This window comes from Pinus tabuliformis, chromosome 4_1 (assembly GCF_031772625.1).
Source record: "Pinus tabuliformis cultivar Carrire ecotype Pingquan chromosome 4_1, CPIR1, whole genome shotgun sequence".
Classification (NCBI taxonomy): Eukaryota; Viridiplantae; Streptophyta; class Pinopsida; order Pinales; family Pinaceae; genus Pinus; species Pinus tabuliformis.
Window position 1 is genome coordinate 90,472,230 of NC_142303.1, and position 15,817 is coordinate 90,488,046.

At 35.9% G+C, this 15,817-nt stretch overlaps 1 pseudogene; it reads right to left on the minus strand.

Moving 5' to 3' along the window:
* Positions 1-331: 331 nt before the first annotated feature.
* Positions 332-11,866, minus strand: LOC149174342 (auxin-responsive protein IAA14-like; annotated as a pseudogene).
* Positions 11,867-15,817: the final 3,951 nt, after the last annotated feature.

Below are 15,817 nucleotides of genomic sequence, written 5' to 3' on the forward strand. Positions count from 1 at the left end.
AGGCTGGACGAATCCGCAAATCGAAGTGAATCTATAGTGTTGCCGCGCAACCCAAGTCATGAGACAAATGTGCGACTAACCCATCATCCTCGACAACTGCGCACCTCCAGTTTCCTGTTTCTATATTCTTTAATGGACCGAAGTAAAGGGAATTGTGTAGGATTTAATGTCATTTTTAAAGGGAATTGTGCAGGATTGTCTTTTTTAAAAGCAAATGGTGCGATAAAAAAAGGCGAAGCCACCCGGCTGGTTCGCGGAATTAAAATTCACGGTATTCCAAGTTATGGGCGTAGTTGACTATGCTGTCTAATTGGCGTGTTGACTATAAAGTCTAATTCTCTCCAATGACATCATCTTCTTCTTTGAGGAACCCCGTGCTACTACGTTTCTTATGTCCAGGAGCGGAGCAAAGCAGAGCATCATGGCACGCCGTAGTCTTCGCAAATTCGGTGCCTCTTTTAATGTCTCTTTTAAAAGCAAATGGTGCGATAAAAACGGGCGAAGCCACCCCTCTGGTTCCTGGAATTAAAATTCACGGTATGTTCCAAGTTGCGGGCGTAGTAAGTCAACCGACATCTAATTGGGCAAGTGCTATTTCATGGACTATAGCATAGTAAATGCTCTCTTAACAGAGTCTAAGGACAGTCTTGGGAGACAGGTTCTGACAACGCCTCCGTTTTCCAGCTAACAAATTCTGATTGCATAGTGATGGAGATATGCATGATGCCATCGTTGTTTGTATTCATGTCTATCTAAAGGACATAGGGTATGAAATAGCACTTGACTTCATCCCATACCATACATGTGATGTTGTCAGTCGTCGTGTGACCCCTTCATCCCATACCATACATGCATCAAGGATTTGAATTTTAAATTTTGAAATTGGGCACCCTGGTTATTCCATTACTTGACCACCGCTCGTAATTCTCCCACAGACGGGAGTGAGACGTTCGCACCTACGACACCCAGCTTCGAACCGCTTGTCCTTGGTCATGGGTTCCAGTCTCAAATCACATGGGAAGGAGATGCTGGGACTGTGAACGAACTGCAGACCATGTAGTGATTAGAGAAAGGGGAGCCTGCTTACCTCCAAGCCAAGAGCCAGCTCGCACGATTGCTCTCTCGACCAGGACGACTCGTTGTAGAATGAGAAAGGCACCCCTAAGGTTGCCCTCTTAATTTTTTAGAAACTCAAGTAGATCAGAGCTTTCACTCGTCGAATAAATAGAGTACGTCGTCACAAATATGGTCTGGCCGGGAGAAAAGTGCCTCAAGTTTGATTTTACCTTATGTTATTTTATAAGTAAATCAGTGCATCATAAATTTGTGATTTTCATTAATGAATTGGATTGAAACACAGCAGGCGCTCCTTCTGACCAGTACAAGTTACATGGGTAGTTTGAGGGTGCAAATCGTAGGTGCAAAAGGATACGTAGAAGCCGGACAGTTTTCTAAGTATTTTGTTCACTGTTTCACTGAGATGAACGAAGGTTTTTTAAGTATTTTGTTCACTGTTTCCCTGAGATGAACGAAGGTTTTCTAAGTATTTTGTTCATCGTTTCCAGGAAATGAACTAAGCTGCATGAATCTGAAAAAACCCTTTGGTCTTTATCGCTATTTTGGTATTTGGAGAATCATTTTTCTATTTTTGTCGTGAAAAGTTCGGTGAGGTTGACAAAGTTATTATGTTTTAATAACATTGTTTATCATTTAAAAAAAATTAAGCATTCATGGATACATAACGGAATGTTAATTTCATTGGTAGCAGGTGCAGGGCTTACTATCTTGATGAGGAAGCTATTTATGTTAATTTTATTGGCCGTCGTTGCGGGACTTACTATCTTGGTGAGGAAGCTATTTAGGTTAATTTCATTTGTAGCATGTGTGGGATTTACTATCTTGGTGAGGAAGCTATTTATTTCTAAGTGCAGTGAGTTTAGGCTTAGTTTTAAGCTTATTTTTAAAGTCATAAGATAGAAAGTTATTTTAATTTTATTTTTACCTATATATATTTTTTTCAGGAGTTCAAAGAAGCTTTTTGAAAACAAAAATTTAGTTAATCATCTGCATTTCATTTTAGTTTTATTTTTTAATATTAAAAACAATAGCTCATATCATTTGTATTATGGGTAGGTAAGTTTGAGTAAGGAAATAATTATATATATATTAATTAATAATTTGAATTAAACTACATATTAATGATTTTGAATTAAACAATTTTCCAAATTAACTTTTAATTATAAAATAAGAAAATAATTTATTTAATTTAATACTATTTAATTTATTTATTAATATATTTATTTTATATTAATATTATAAAATATGCACTTGAATTAATAATAACCCTTTTTATTATTATGAATTTATATATATTTATAATAATAAAAAATAAAATATTATCAATTTTTTTTTAATTTATTTTTTTAAATATATTAAAAGTCTTTTTTATGTGTTGTTTGAATTTTTTTTGTTGCTATTAATAATATTTTTTTTTCTAATAATGTTTCTGGTAAATATTAAAAGTTATTTTCTATATATATATAGATAAATGACATATGGGAAACATTTTTTTGTAAACTAATGTAGCACCTTAAATACATCATGACAATAGGTAAATAAGTCCTTAAGATATTTTTTACTCAAGAAAAACTTTGTAGGGGAAATTAAGATATGGTTTCCCACATTTGTGTCAATCATAATTGTGCTTACTAAGTATCTAATAACATGAACAAGGTAAATAACATGGACAAAAAGAAGCTTCCCAAAATAGTTTCAAACTCCAACCAAAACAACACATTGACATAATTATGCCAAGGCATGGCTAAGTTATCGAAGAATAAAAAGAAGGCATTCTACGACATAATGTTAATTAACATTCATGACAATAGGTAAATAATTCCTTGAGATTTATTTACCCAAGAAAACCCTTGTAGGGTGAATTAACTCCTTGAGATTTATTTACCCAAGAAAACCCTTGTAAGGGGAATTAAGATATGGTTTCCCACATTTGTGCCAATCATAATTGTTCTCACTAGGTATCTAATAACAAGAGCAAGGTAAATACCACTAACAACAAGAAGCTTCACAAAATAGCTTCAAACTCCAAAGAAAACAACACATTGACATAATTATGCTAAGACATGGCTAAGTAATTGAGCAATAAAAAAAGTTATTCCACAAAATGATCATAATATTAAAAATGTAATTACAACTAAATCTAAAAAAAATTATGATGTGATAAAGAAAGTGGTCAACCCTAATCTAGAAGATAAAAAATATCTAAATATTTTGACTAATGTAAAAAACAAAATCAACATTGCTAAAATAAGAACATGCTTTTATCTTTGCATTTACAACCCCAAGAACTTCTTATTACTATGAATTAGATATGCTATATATATACTTATAATGATTAAAAATGAAATTACTATGAGATTATTTTATTTTATTTTTAATATATTAAAAAAAGTATTTTATGTTTGATAAGCCTTTTCAAAATTTAATTTTTTAGTTTTTTTCTTGTGATTAATAATTTTTTTTTCCAAATAAAATTTCTTAGTAACTTTTAAAAGTTCTTCTCCGCACATATATAAATAGATGACATCGATGTTCACATTATGTCATCTATAGATGACATCGATAGTACTTTACATTTATGTCATCTATAGTATATATGTCATCTATATGTAAGGTACTTGTTGATATTTTTCAACCCAAGAAAATATGTTAGGGGAAATTAAGATATGGTTTCCCACATTTGTGATATGGTTCCCCATATTTATTGATGCTACCATTAGTAAATTTGTAAACTTGGAATATAATTCTTCTTCCAAGTGGGTTATAATGTAATCCTTTCCAACACAAAACTAGTCAAATATTTAACCACATTGACAATATCCTATTGAAATAAGAGTTTCATTAAGTTATTTAATATACTTAAAGTTGAAATGGATTTATATTATCATGAAAATTTAATTTTGTATAAATATAAGCATTTAGATATTAAATGTAAGGACATGTCTTTGTAAATTCCTTGTTATTTAAAATTCATTGGATAGTGAGAAGAAATAAAATAAGATCAACTACTAGTAAAATATTTAACCGCATTGACAATATCCTATTTAAATAAGAGTTTCAATAAGTTATTTAATATACTTAAAATTGAAATCATGAAATTTTAATTCTGTATAAATATAAGCATTTAGATATTGAATGTAAGGACATGTCTTTGTTGCTTCTTTGTTATTTAATATTCATTGGATAGTGAAAAGAAATAAAATAAGATCAATTGATTAAAGTTGGATCACATATAAATTTTCTTAACTTAAATGAATCAAAAATATAATGAGAATAAGGTTAATTTTATCGAAATAAATTTAGATACAACAAATTTCAAGTTGAAGTCATTTATATAGGGTATACTGTGTCTCTAAATATTTTGTGTGAGAGTAGTTGAGAGTGAGAAGAAATAAAATAAGATCAAATGTTTAAATTTGAATCACATATAAATTTTCTTAACTTAAATGAATAAAAAATATAATGAGAATAAGATTAATACTATTATAATAAATTTAAAGACAACAAATTTTATGTTGAAATCATTTTTCTAGGGTATAATGTGTCTCCAAAAAGTTTGTGTGAGAGTAGGAGAGAGAGAGTGGAGGTCAATTGCGGTCTTCCTCACTTGGCATAAAGTCATTTTTCTAGGGCATAATGTGTCTCCAAAAAATTTGTGTGAGAGAGAGAGATGTCAATTGGGATCTTTTCCACTTGACATGATGAGCTATAAGGCCTTGATAAATGTTGTTGTAATGACTTTCTGCCTATGAATATTGATGTATTGCCTTCAACCCTATGAACTCTTAAGTGAGTATGCCTATGGGTTGGCCTAGTGCCAACAACTTCACTTTAAAAGAAAAGAAGTGCATCTCTTGAAATCATATGACAAATTGAGTTATCAACCCACTGTAAAACCTCTCAAAAACAATTGTGTGAACATAATACAAACTACTTTTCAATATAGATAAGAGGTTAAAATACATGTTAATGAAATTGGCACAAGGTTATTTTTGACGATAAGAAACACATAGATGAACACGAATATCCATGGAATAAGTTATGATTAAAGTTATTATGATAATTTGAACAATATGTGAATTTTCCCTGGTTACAAAATTTTACAACCTTTTGCAAATTGGTTATGATGTCATATATTGGTTCCCACCAATGCATATATTTCTAACCCCATCAATGTCATTAAAAAGACGCACTATATAGTTATCTAAATAAAATTTTGAATATTCTTTGAGACAATAACTACATGCAACCATTGTAAGACAACCATAAATGATGTTGTCACATCCTTATTATTCAAATAGAATCATTAAAGCCTGTAGTTAAATCCTTTTGATGATAAACAACCCATAGATGAACACTAATATCCATGGAATAAATTATTTTTACAATTTTTGTGATAATTTGAACAATATGTAAATTTCCAATTGTTACAATAATGCTATGACCTTTTACAAATTGTTTATGGTGTCATATATTGGTGCCCACCAATGCATATATTGTTAACCCCATTAATGTCATTGAAAAATAACTTTATATAGTTAAGGAAACCAACTTTTAAATGTTCTTTGAGACAAGAACTAAATGCAACCATTGTGAGTCAACCATAAATGATGTTTTCATATCCTTATTATCTAAAGCCAACCATGCAAATAGCGTTGTAATTGAATCCTTCAATAGATTCAATAAATTGTATATCCAATATAAGAATAGAAATATAAAATGTAGTAATGAAGGAAACATCTCATCCATGTCATTGTCACATGCTCCTCTTCCATTTTTCTTCTTGTGTGAGGATGATTTAAGTCTCCACTTCAAAACCCTAAAATTTCACAAAGGATCCATTTATTCCTCTTCCATTTTTCTTCTTGAGTGAGGATGATTTGAGTCTCCACTTCAAAGCCCTAAAATTTCACAAAGGATCCATGCGTTCCATCCATCCATTCTTTCACAACAAGATTTCATGCATGTGGCTACATATGCATCACTTTATTTGAATATTTTCATTAGATTATTATAATAGATTTAGTAAGAAAAAGTTAACACACATTGCTGGGAATATAGAGTTGGATTGGTATTGAGTGAAAATCGAAAAGGTTGTCTCAAAGGACCAATGAAATGGCTTCCATCGCATATTATAAACAATGAAATTGTGATTTCCCCTAATGTAGTTTTGTAACTTTATTTTTTATATGAATGAATTTTAAATGTTATTTGAGACAAGAACTAAATGCAACCATTGTGAGTCAACCATAAATGATGTTTTCACATCCTTATTATCGAAAGCCAACCATGCAGATAGTGTTGTAATTGAATCCTTCAGTAGATTCAATAAATTGTATATCCAACATAAAAATAGAAATATAAAATGTAGTAATGAAGGAAACATCTCATCCATGTCATTGTCACATGCTCCTCTTCCATTTTTCTTCTTGTGTGAGAATGATTTGAGTCTCCACTTCAAAACCCTAAAATTTCACAAAGGATCCATTTATTCCTCTTCCATTTTTCTTCTTGAGTGAGGATGATTTGTGTCTCCACTTCAAAGCCCTAAAATTTCACAAAGGATCCATGTGTTCCATCCATCCATTCTTTCACAACAAGATTTCATGCATGTGGCTTCATATGCATCACTTTATTTCAATATTCTCATTAGATTATTATAATAGATTTAGTAAGAAAAAGTTAACACACATTGCTGGGAATATAGAGTTGGATTGGTATTGAGTGACAACCAAAAAGGTTGTCTCAAAGGACCAATGAAATGGCTTCCATCTCATCTTATAAACAATGAAATTGTGATCCCCTAATGTAGTTTTGTAACTTTATTTTTTATATGAATGAATTTTAAATGTTTTTTGAGACAAGAACTAAATTCAACCATTGTGAGTCAACCATAAATGATGTTTTCACATCCTTATTATCCAAATCCAACCATGCAGATAGCGTTGTAATTGAATCCTTCAATAGATTCAATAAATTGTATATCCAATATAAGAATAGAAATATAAAATGTAGTAATGAAGGAAACATCTCATCCATGTCATTCTCACATGCTCCTCTTCTATTTTTCTTCTTGTGTGAGGATGATTTGAGTCTCCACTTCAAAACCCTAAAATTTCACAAAGGATCCATTTATTCCTCTTCCATTTTTCTTCTTCAGTGAGGATGATTTGAGTCTCCACTTCAAAGCCCTAAAATTTCACAAAGGATCCATGCGTTCCATCCATCCATTCTTTCACAATAAGATTTCATGCATGTGGCTACATATGCATCACTTTATTTCAATATTTTCATTAGATTATTCTAATAGATTTAGTACGAAAAGGTTAACACACATTGCTGGGAATATAGAGTTGGATTGGTATTGAGTGACAACCAAAAAGGTTGTCTCAAAGGACCAATGAAATGGCTTCCATCTCATCTTATAAACAATGAAATTGTGATTTCCCCTAATGTGGTTTTGTAACTTTATTTTTTATATGAATGAATTTTCTAATGTCTCCTCTTATCTTTGATCACTTTCTTTGTGTGTTTCACATATTCACAATGAGCACCGCCGCACCAGGGGGCCTTTAGGCAGTGATGGCGAAGTCACAGTTGCGTTAAAGTAGTTGAGGCGCAGATCCGTTTTGAGTACGAGTCTCATCATTGCGGAGGTTAACAAGCGTTACATCACAAGATTGTGGAAAGTAGTGAATGGCAAATAATGTAGTTTTGGTTTATTCAGTTTGTTGTGCCACAGTTAATGCGCAAGGCTGGGATTGTATATGGTTATTGTTGGATTTAAGTAAGTAGATCATTTAAAAGTGGGCATATACAGTTCTGAACATTAACTGGGACACAACAGTCTAGATAACTCTTGCAGTGCTTGCTTTTCCATTTTTACAGGTCTCAATTTTAGTGGGAAAAACTCTTTTTTTTAATATATACAGAAGATGTGTGCATATACGGAAACTGGGCATATACGGAAGATGTGTGCATATACGGAAACTGGGCATATACGGAAGATGTGCGTATATGCCCAGTTTCCGTATATGCACACATCTTCCGTATATGCCCAGTTTCCGTATATGTGCACATCTTCCCTATATGCCCAGTTTCCATATATGCGCACATCTTCCATATATGCCAAGTTTCCGTATATGCACACATCTTCAGTATATGCCCAGTTTCCATATACGGAAACTGGGCATATACGTAAGATGTGAGCATATACAGAAATTGGGCATATACGGAAACTGGACATATATGGAAGATGTGCGCATATACGGAAACTCGGCATATACGGAAGATGTGCGCATATACGAAAACTGGGCATATACGGAAGATGTGCGCATATACGGAAGATGTGCGCATATACAGAAACTGGGCATATGCGCACATCTTTCGTATATGCGCACATCTTCCGTATATGCCTAGTTTTCGTATATGCACACATCTTCCATATATGCCTAGTTTCCGTATATGCGCACATCTTCCGTATATGCCTAGTTTCTGTATATGCGCACATCTTCCGTATATGCCCACATCTTCCGTATATGCCCAGTTTCCGTATATGCCCAGTTTCCGTATATGCGCACATCTTCCGTATATGCCCAGTTTCCGTATATGCGCACATCTTCTGTATATGCCCAGTTTCCTTATATGCACACATCTTCCGTATATGCACACATCTTCCGTATATGCCCAGTTTCCGTATATGCGCACATCTGTCGTATATGCCCATCTTCCGTATATGCACACATCTTCTGTATATGCACATCTTCCGTATATGCCCAGTTTCCGTATATGCACACATCTTCCGTATATGCCCAGTTTCCGTATATGCACACATCTTCCGTATATGCCCAGTTTCCATATATGCGCACATCCTCCGTATATGCCCAGTTTCCGTATATGCGCACATCTTCCGTATATGCCCAGTTTCCGTATATGCGCACATCTTGCGCATATCTTCCGTATATGCACAGATTCCATATACAAAAATTGCGCATTTACGGAAACTGGGCATATACGGAAGATGTGCGCATATACTGAAACTGTGCATATACAGAAGACATGCGCATGTCTTCCATATATGCCCAGTTTCCGTATATGCCCAATTTCCGTATATGCGCATATCTTTCGTATATGCACAGCTTCAGTATATGCGCACATCTTCCGTATATGCCCAGTTTCCGTATATGCGCAATTTCTGTATATGGAATCTGTGCATATATGGAAGATATGCGCATGTCTTCCGTATATGCCCAATTTCTGTATATACCCAGTTTCTGTATATGCGCAATTTCTATATATGGAAACTGTGCATATACGGAAGATATGCGCACATCTTCCGTATATGCCCAATTTCTAGGTCTCTATCACAGTTTCAATAATTTTCTTCTTTTACAAATTTTATCACCTATTTCACAAGTTTAGCGGGAAGGAATTTCTTTAGTTTGAATTTAAGACAGATATGCATTCATTCATTCATTCACCTATTTTAAGTTTGAAAGATCACACATTCCCAAAAATGAAATCAAATAGCATTTTCCCGGACTCAAATGATACTCTTAATCTTAGGAAAGCTTTCTTTGTGTTGTTGATATTCTAGTAATGTTTTGTGTCTTTGTTACATATTTGCCTAGTTCTAAATCCTTTTTGGACACGTGAGATGGAGCTCCACATTCACTAGTAAAACAAGAAGAATTTAATAAAGTCGGAAGGAAACAACAATTTAGGCAATTTACTTATTTTTACTTTGACTTGTGCTTGAATAACAAATCTTTTATGAATTTTACTTTGACCAGTTCTTAACTCGTTTTTTAACCAGCCTAAGTCATAAATGGATTTTTTTGACTGAAAAGATCATTGTAATAATAACTCATCATATTAATATAAAGCATCATATTATGAAGAAAATGTTAGGTTGAATACTTATATTATTATAATAGATTCTACCTTCTTAAAATTCAGTAATAATTCCGTAATAAGCATTTTACCGTTATTTTATGCACAAAAGTATATGCAAAAAAATCACCTATGCTAAAATACACGACATGCAGCACATAGCTCTTGTTAATTAAGACATAACCAATTCTTATGATTTGACATTTATGTCTTTATTCATTAACATATAAAATTATACTTTGTCAATATTTACCTAAGTCTTTTGACAGATGCCAGATTTACTTAGAATTTTCTTAACAAAGCTTTACACATTTTCTTTGAAAACAGTACTTCAATTTTGTGGAGTCACAAAATTTCCGGCTCGTCAATTCGAATTTTTTTCACAGTCATCTACATTATATAATTTAAAATTCTTTTGGGTGTCAAACATTTTTCTCATCACACAAATCATATATACAGAGAGGGGTGAGACCTTTCAAAAATTAATATTTGAGGAGAATTATCAAAACCTGGAAACTGCATGTAGAATTTTTTCTTTATCGCTATGTCAAAGGATTATATGAAAGCATTTAAAACAATCGGACCATTTATAAAAGATAATTGAAAATAGTTTTCTAATACAGCGGATCTTGAGCCATCGTGGATGAACAATCATATTCCATCTCAATCAATAACCTAAGAGCAGCCAGCTCACCATGTGCATATTGCACCACGTTACAATTAGTTTGAGAACAATTTAGCCTCCCAAAAATCAATAACTGGGGTGGTCTGTAATTCTTGTTAATTCCTGGTTTTTTCATTTTCCCATGGGCCCAGGAGCTGGAAAACACCAATCAAAACATGGAGGTTTATAAGACTAACAATTTGATGACTCAATCATTACATATCTAAAGTATAAAGAAAGACATGATGGGTTGGTGAAATACCTAAACCAATAGCTTCTGAAACCTTCATGATCCGCACTTTTTGGCAGGAATCAACCAACATCTTGCAACCAATATTCCACATCATCAATTTCTAGCTATTACAGAGAAACTATTAAGTCTTATAAAGGAAAAATGATAAGAAAATTAAGGGCAGCTTTAAAGCACTTACTGCCATGGGACATCGCCTACACGCATCCAATCTCCATCTTTATCTTCATAAGTGGCCACATATTCTGATTCATTCACCACATCCATCAAATTGCTCTCCTTCATCCCATTGGATCCACACTTGCCTACAAACATTTGAACATTTCAATATCATTCATTCCGTGATTTACGGCAGGGCGAATAGACAAAATATTAAGGGAATGGAATGAGATGGGAATTCGATCATACCCATGGTAATTAAGCAATCGAACATGTTCTCGAGTGCAGAGGAGAGGTCATGATAGGTGCTGTACATTTTGAGGTCCACCTTTCTAAGATAGGGAGCTCCATCCATGCTCAATTTCACATACAGAGAGCTGGATGCAGCAATTGTTCTGACTTTCCTGAAATCTTTGACAGGTGGCCAGCCAACAATCTGTGCCCTGACATATATTTTCTGGTTAATATAGACGCCCTAAACAAGCCCTCAACAGTACAAGCATTAATATACTTTAGGAAAGGAATACTCACTTGGGAGGAGGAGGAGGTCCCATTTTTGGAGGATCATTGGCAGGACGGACCATTTGTTTTTCTGTGCCTAAATTGGGTTCATGGAATTTATGAGCCTCCTCATGTGGAATGCTAAAAATTTTGGATTCCATGGCCTCCGAAAAGCTTCTTTTTCCACAGATCCTCTGGCGTTCCCCTGCAGCTACCCCTGGGAGCCCAAGCTTGAGCTCAGTCTCTGCAAAATCCAAAATGCGGTTATTCTCCTGCTGTGCACGCGTACCAGATTTCTCCATGCCTCCAACACTGCAACACATGATTAATCTGCGCAGCTCTATTGTAATGAAAAGTCCTTCCTCTGTATGAATGAATGAAGTGAAGTGAAGGGATGAGAGTCTTGACGATTGAATCAACATAGAAAGAAGAATGGAAGAGTAAAGGAAGTTGATTTGAGATATATGTATGGTGCAAAATTTGGACAGTAAGAGAGACGGATGGATGGATTGTTCTTTTTGTCCGAGAAAGGAGAGGAGAGATGAGTGGGACTCGTTGGCATGTCTTAAAGCCGATCAATAGCAGGCTCCCCTTTCTCTAATCACTACATGGTCTGCAGTTCGTTCACAGTCCCAGCATCTCCTTCCCATGTGATTCGAGACTGGAACCCATGACCAAGGACAAGCGGTTCGAAGCTGGGTGCCGTAGGTGCGAACGTCTCACTCTCGTCTGTGGGAGAATTACGAGCGGTGGTCAAGTAATGGAATAACCAGCGCGCCCAATTTCAAAATTTAAAATTCAAATCCTTGATGCATGTATGGTATGGGATGAAGGGGTCACACGGACGACTGACAACATCACATGTATGGTATGGGATGAAGGCAAGTGCTATTTCATACCCTATGTCGTTTCGATGGGCATGAATACAAACAACGATGGAATCATGCATATCTCCATCACTATGCAATCGGAATCTGTTAGCCGGAGAACGGAGGCGATGTCAGAACCCGTCTCCCAAGACTGTCCTTAGACTCTGTTAAGAGAGCATTTACTATGCTATAGTCCATGAAATAGCACTTGCCCATCTAATTGGCGTGTTCATGATGCCGTCCTATATACTGCAATCCATGTCATTTATTCCAACCCCATTCTCTCCAATGCCATCTTCTTCATCTGTCTTTGATTATTAAGGGTTCTTTTATCAAATATGGAAAATTCCAAGGTGTGGTGTATTTGGGTTCGTATAGAGTCATTATTTTTCTAAGTACAATCCATTTGCCTGTACTGATTTATTAAAAAAAATGGAATATAGTTCTTTAATATTCAATTTATATTTTGATTATTTTTTTCAATGGCATGATGGGTTTCGATTTGGATTATTTTTTTCAATGGCGTGATGGGTTTCGATTTGGATTTACAAATGCTTAAAAAATTGAAATGCAATGGGTTTCAATTTGGTCTGTCCAATGCCATCTTCTTCCATCTTCTTTGAGGAAGCCCGTGTCACTACGTTTCTTATGTCCAGGAGCAGAGCATCATGGCACGCCGTCGTCTACTCACCAATTCGATGCCTCTCACTGTTTATCAACTTTGCTTTCTTATTTCATCTACCCCCCTCCTCCTCCTCTGCTTCACAACATCATGTACCGGCAGTGGCTACAACGAATGCTACTGGGGTACATGTGGGAGTGCTGAATTCGAATATCCCTATGGGAAAATTAACAGCAGCTGTGGTGATCCTCAATTTCAGCTAAACTGTACCTTGGATAGCTATCCTTTGCTTTTACTCAATGGAGACGAGTATCTCATCATGCAGCCCTCATACTTGGCCAGTAATAGGCTTTATACTAATAGCATGACAATTGTTAACTACAATCTATGGAAGAGTATGCCCCGGGTAACTGCAATGTGCAAAACAGAGCAGAGTGTCACAGTACATCATTGCCTTCTTACCAATTCGATGTCTTTCACTGTTTATCAACTTTGTTTTCTTCTTGCATCTGCCCTTCTCCTCTTCCTCTTCTGCTTCACAACATCATGTACCGGCAGTGGCTACGAAGATTGTTATTGGGGTACATGTGGGAGCTTTGAATTCCGCTACCCTTTTGGGAAAATTAACAGCGGCTGTGGTGATCCTAAGTTTCAGCTAAACTGTAGTTTGGATAGCAATCCTTTGCTTTTACTCAGTGGAGACGAGTATCTCATCTTGCAGCCGACAGTCTTGGATAGCACTAGATTTTATAATAATAGAATGACAATTGTTAACTACAATCTATGGAAGAGTATGCCTGGGGGTAATTGCAATCCTGTGGGTAACTACTCTCAATTTTGGTATCCCGACTCTCAATTTCGTATAGCCCATGGATACACCAATCTCACGCTTTGGGGGCAATGCAATGAAAGTATTAAAGGGCATCAGTGCCGTTTATGTGGCGCTGATTGGTACGTCATTCCCAATCCAGAATATGGGAGGCGATTCTGCCAAAGCAACATTCAACTGCCAGTTAGTAACAACTTCTCATTCCAATGGAATGAGGATCTGAGAACACGCCTCTTAGCAGGTTTTGAAATAACATGGTATGCCGACACGAAGAGAAACCGAAGCTGTGATGCTTGTAAGACCAGTGGCGGGAGTTGTGGTTATAACATTTCAGAACCAACTAAAACATTTATTTGCTATTGTCCCGATGGCACTTCCCATACAGAGATATGCCCCACCAATAGTATTGGTACTTTTCCTGAACCCCTTCTCCCAATTCAATTGCCACAATCTGTAAAGATGTATTAAATGTTCCTTCCATTCTGGACTCTTGAACCCGCAGATATATGTGCTTGTGTTTCCCGATATTGTTCATTCTGTTTGCAAAAACTATGGATTGTTGCTTTTACTCATAATAGTTGTTATGGCCGCGTTGCAGGTCATAAAAGTGTTGGGTATACGAACAAAGTCCCACATTTATTAGAAGTGGTAGAAGTGGGAAGGATCATGGGTATATAAGGATGAACAAATATCTCCATTGGTATGAGGCCTTTTGGGGTAAAGCCCAAAAACAAACCCATGAGGGCTTAGGCCCAAAGTGGACAATATCATACCATTGTGGAGATATGTGGTGTCCAGAGTCCCAACAAGTGGTATCGGAGCCAAGTTTGAGGTTACCCAAGTGGATGAATCCTCGGAATGCCGAACAAAGATGGTGAGCCCCCGTAAGCCTGTGGATGAGCTCGGTTAAACAGGCGGTGTGCTCCGGATTCTTCATGGACGTGTCTTGTTCTCCAACACGGTGAAGAGGAGTTGACCTGGGATGGAGCAAGCTCTCGAGACAGGTGGTGCTACCATGTAAGGCGTGTGCTTCCAACGCATTGGAGCGGAGAATCCTGGTTGGTAGAGAGGGGAGAATCCTGCGGATGGTTTGAGGGGAGGCTCGATGGTCCTTTGTTCGAGGGGAGGATTGTTGGGTATACGAACAAAGTCCCACATTTATTAGAAGTGGTAGAAGTGGGAAGGATCATGGGGGAGGCTCGATGGTCCTTTGTTCGAGGGGAGGATTGTTGGGTATACGAACAAAGTCCCACATTTATTAGAAGTGGTAGAAGTGGGAAGGATCATGGGTATATAAGGATGAACAAATATCTCCATTGGTATGAGGCCTTTTGGGGTAAAGCCCAAAAACAAACCCATGAGGGCTTAGGCCCAAAGTGGACAATATCATACCATTGTGGAGATATGTGGTGTCATGAGTACCAACAAGAAGCAGGCTTGCCATTGTAATAGGTAGCTATAATTTCTTCCCATTGAAAATCATTGTGAACTTGTATCTTGTAATTTCCACTGTTAATCAACATCACATTCATATCGATCTCTGTATTTCACTGCAGGTTGCATCATTGGAGGAGTTGCACTGACAACAATAGCAGTGATGTTCTTAATGTTTTATGCCAAGAAGAGAAGGCCTACTCCTGGTACCTCTACTTCAAGGGTGGAGAAATTCCTAAAGGAAAATGCTTATGAAATGCCAATGCCAACCAAATATTCACATTCTCACCTCAAGAAGATCACAGACAACTTTGCTGAAAAGTTGGGAGGAGGGTTTGGTGTGGTGTATAAAGGAATGCTTCGGAATGGCGTTCTAGTGGCTGTAAAGCTTCTTGATAGGCATATTGAGACCCAATTCATGAATTAGGTTGCTACCATTGGACGTGTCCATCACGTCAATCTGGTTCGTCTGTTGGGGTACTGTTTTGAAAACCCTATAAGCGCACTCGTATATGAATAC